The sequence below is a fragment of the Etheostoma spectabile genome, chromosome 9 (assembly GCF_008692095.1).
Source record: "Etheostoma spectabile isolate EspeVRDwgs_2016 chromosome 9, UIUC_Espe_1.0, whole genome shotgun sequence".
Taxonomy (NCBI): domain Eukaryota; kingdom Metazoa; phylum Chordata; class Actinopteri; order Perciformes; family Percidae; genus Etheostoma; species Etheostoma spectabile.
Window position 1 is genome coordinate 1945424 of NC_045741.1, and position 4027 is coordinate 1949450.

General features: G+C 38.5%; 1 long non-coding RNA gene across 1 annotated transcript in view; it reads left to right on the plus strand.

The window, feature by feature from the left end:
* The window catches only part of LOC116696142 (uncharacterized), an 11304-nt gene that overhangs the window by 6665 nt on the left and 612 nt on the right, over positions 1–4027 (plus strand). The gene's annotated exons all lie outside the window — the stretch shown is intronic.

A 4027-nucleotide genomic window follows, 5' to 3' on the forward strand; every position in this document is an offset into this window, starting at 1 on the left:
TGTGTGTGTGTGTGTGTGTGTGTGAGTGTGTCTGTGTCTGTGTGTGTGTTTCTGTCTTAGTAGCTGGGTGTCTGTTCAGTTCTAGTACATTTAACCATTTTTACTTGAAAAGCCGCAACACAGTGACTCCAGCTGTTTATTTACTCATTACCCAATTATCACTCTCACGGCTAGACGGCATGGAAAAGTGAAACTTTCCTGTGAGAACAGAAGTGTGGATCATGCTACATGTTGAGTACACACTTGCACCAGTTGACAGCAAATAGATGTGACACATATAAGGCACAGGGTGTGCTGCGTTATCTCAGGAGACAATATGACATATTTTGGACTGTAACGGTGAGGTGCATTACTCGGTTTACTGAATTTACCGGATCTATTTAGAATTTGTATTGTATTCTGCATGAATGTGAGTGTAGGCTGCAGTATAGAGTTGGGGTCTGAAACCCTGTCTCCTTTAAAATGGGTTTATATACAAGTCATTTGTTTTGCCCATTGTGTTTTGGAAGATGCGTAATGATTGTTTTCCATTCTATATGCAATACTTAGATGCCATGTGTACACTGAAACTGTTTTTACTTCTGCCAGGGAGGTTATGTTTTTGGTCCTGGTCGGTCCGTTTGTTGGTTGGTTTGTTTGTATGTCAGCAGTATTAGGGAAAAACTTCTGGCCCAATTACATTTTTTTTTTTTTTACTTTGTGAAAAGGGTGTAGCATGGGCCAATAAAAAAAAACATTGCATTTTGGAGCAGAAGCGAATCACGGGGCATATTTTTCACTTTCGTTAACGCTGCGAGATAGGCGGATTGCAGGCAGTTGTGCTGCATTCATGTGTTGGTGGAATAATCTGAAAAATTAGTTTTCTGACAGGGACAATTTACATTGTGAGATATGGCATGCCTTGATGGAAGTCTATGCTCTCTGAGTGCCCTTCTAGATAGTCACTGTAATCATTTCTCCTTCATACTGACTGTGAAGTGATCCCTTTCCTAACCAAATGTAACACAATTCTCTTTTTCTATGTAAAACTGCTTTCTAACATTGAAGCTAATACAAAGCTAAAGCTAATATGACAATTCAGTACTCTGAGTTAGCCAAATGGTTTAGCAAGGAAACATGTTAATACAGAGCGGGAATGTCAAGTCAAGTTCATTTTATATATATAGCGCTAAATCACAACAGAAGTTAAGTCATCATACTTTTGTGCCATACTGGACAGACATTACCTTTCAAAGATATCCACTTGAGTCAGCCAACTCAGACGTAGCTAGCTCAGCCAAAGCTAAGGCCTGTATTAGCCGATTGCTGAGATCTTGGAGTGCGACAAAGCTAGTAATATGTCCAACAGGGAAACGAAAAAAACAAGTACTTAGACAATTAGACAGCTTGTAAACAAGCCAAGGGTTTATTAAGATTATCTAAACCATAGTCACGTACTAATTCATCTATTTGAATCTGTATGTTGAATGATCACATTAGAAAAGCTGTATGAAAGCAACATTCAATAAAGTTGTTTTTTGCCTTTATCGGAAAGGAAGGTGATGCACTAAATGACATTTGGACCTTTGCTGAGTTTGATTTAACTCACATGACTGATCAGCTGTTTCAACTGTTGGTGTCTTCCCATATGTTACCATGACGTGTGTCCAGACCGGATTCAACTGCAGTTCTAAGCAAGACCTACCCTACAAAACAGCCCGATTGGTTAAAGCTAGGCATTGACCAACTGCACTGTACTGAGTCCTTAGATACAAAGATACAAAGATAAGGATAGCTGATTGGTGAGGGGATAGGATCTAAACAAATTGGATTCCGCGCAAGCATGGATGCCTTGCCAATCGTAGAACGAGAATGCTATTAAAGGGCAGGTCTTGCCTAGAACTGCAGTTAGATCAATAATTACGCATCCAAACAGCAACATAGCTGTCAGTCAATAAAACTGACATGAAAGAACAAATAAAAATTGCTCAGTTGAACCAAATTCCTGATGTTTCCTGATGTCTCCATGTTTTATGTGTGTGGCCAAGGTTACTTGTTTTGTTTCCGTTCCACAACCTTTGCTTCTTCTTTGTTGTTTACTGGTGGATTAGAGCCATGCAGCGAATCTTCTGATGATATGCTGTAGCCTAGTTTATTCACTTCAAACGCACCTCATTCAGATTTATTTTTTGCATTTCAAAACAGCTACTTTATTTGGAAGGTAAGTCAAAGTATTTGCTCCCAAAATGTTGGCAAGTTGGACTGTGAAGCATTACGGATGTTTTTTTTCAACTATTCGCCTTTGTCTTTTCTTCCAAACCAAGTTAAATAACTTTTTGATGTTTTGTTTTTTTGAACCTGTATGAGTGTCTGACCGCTCCTGCTTCTTCCTTGATCGCAATGTTTTCATGTTCAAGGAGCTTAGCAAGTACTCTGGTGGTATTTTGGATGATATATGATATGATAAAACCCCAGTTGCAATATATTGATATTAAACATGGAAAGAGCTTATGCTTTAGTTGCCTGTATCAGATACTGTAGGAAAAATATATGACATACATTTCAGTGAAGTGTTTGCAAAAATATAGTTACATTGATTAAAAACACCGTAATGTTCCTGAAAAAGTATTTTTTATATAAATGTGTTGTATATTAAAAACGTTTTTAGGGCACAGAGGTTGGTTGTCTGTTTCCAGTCCCTATGTAATGTTTACACAAAAATAACAACCTGTTCCTACCTCTGTGTTCCACCGTTAATAGGTAGATTACAGTAATCTCACTTCTTCAAGAAAAATAGCATCTGCTTTGGTTTATTTTTCTCTGCCACGTTTGAAAAGATGGGAGAGTCCCTGCTATCATAACAGACATGAAACAGATGGTGAGTGGAACCTCACTAACTCAGACCCCAAAGGAATTACAGTTGAGTGTTCAGATGGTTGGCAAGCATGTTATAAATACTGGACAATTTAGTGTTTAAATATGGGAAGTTGAAGCATTTTCATGCATTGTATAACATTCATTTTCTTTTTGCATGGTCATTCATCTATACATAGTCCCTAAGTGGCAATTCAGTGATGTGACAATCTTGCATTAACACAGGCTTTCATGTTACATAAAGGACTGGTGGCCGTGTCTTTAGTTTAATTGAACAAGCATTCAGTACAGTAGAAAACAGTGTAACACAAAGGTTTCTGTTGATAAGAGAAGTGCTTATTAGTCAAGAGAGTTGATGGTTTCAGCTAATTTACCTCCCAAATCGAGCATGGTATAAATATTGATGAAATTCAGGTGTTGCCTCTAACCCCATTGGCAATCTGTTTTTTGTCTGAGAATTTCTCTAATCGGAAAACTCAATATTTAACTCTGTTTGACCCTAAGTGCAACAAAACACACCAAGTTAAGAATGCAGTTTAAAAAAACTACATACAAAATATTTGAGATTACAATTTGAATAGTTCAATGCGATGCTTGGCTAGTTGTGAATACCAGAGAAAGAGTGTGTTGTTATGTGTTCTAGTGTTTGCACTGATTGAGGAACATCCAGGCTGACTCTTTGGCAGATGTACAGAACATCATGTATAATATATGTGTGCTCTTTCAGCTATGCACAAAAGCCAGATGTTCTTTCTTTCAGCGGGTCCCCGCACCGTTAACATGTTGGAACACGGCAACGAAAACCAAACAACAACAAACAAGTGTTTTCTGTTACCAACAGCAGCCATTTTGGAACAAATAACAAAAGGAGTTTTTGGGACTCTCAACAGCGGGAGGCCTAAAAAGTTGTGATTTTCCAGAGAAATAGAGCCAGTGTTTTTCATACACTTACTGTTTTTTTTTTCATTGTGTCTATCTGTCTTTCTTTCCATATCAGGTTGATGAGGGACTTTCTGTTTTGTTGTATTGCATGTGTGGTTTCCGGAAGTCTCTTGGAGTTCAATTTTGGCAGGGTGACAGAGAGCTCTCTCCGGGCTAAACAAACAGCTGTGGCATATGGGTAGGACGTACAGTGTAGTGCCACGTCTGAGGCACACAGCAGAGGGGATGAGGG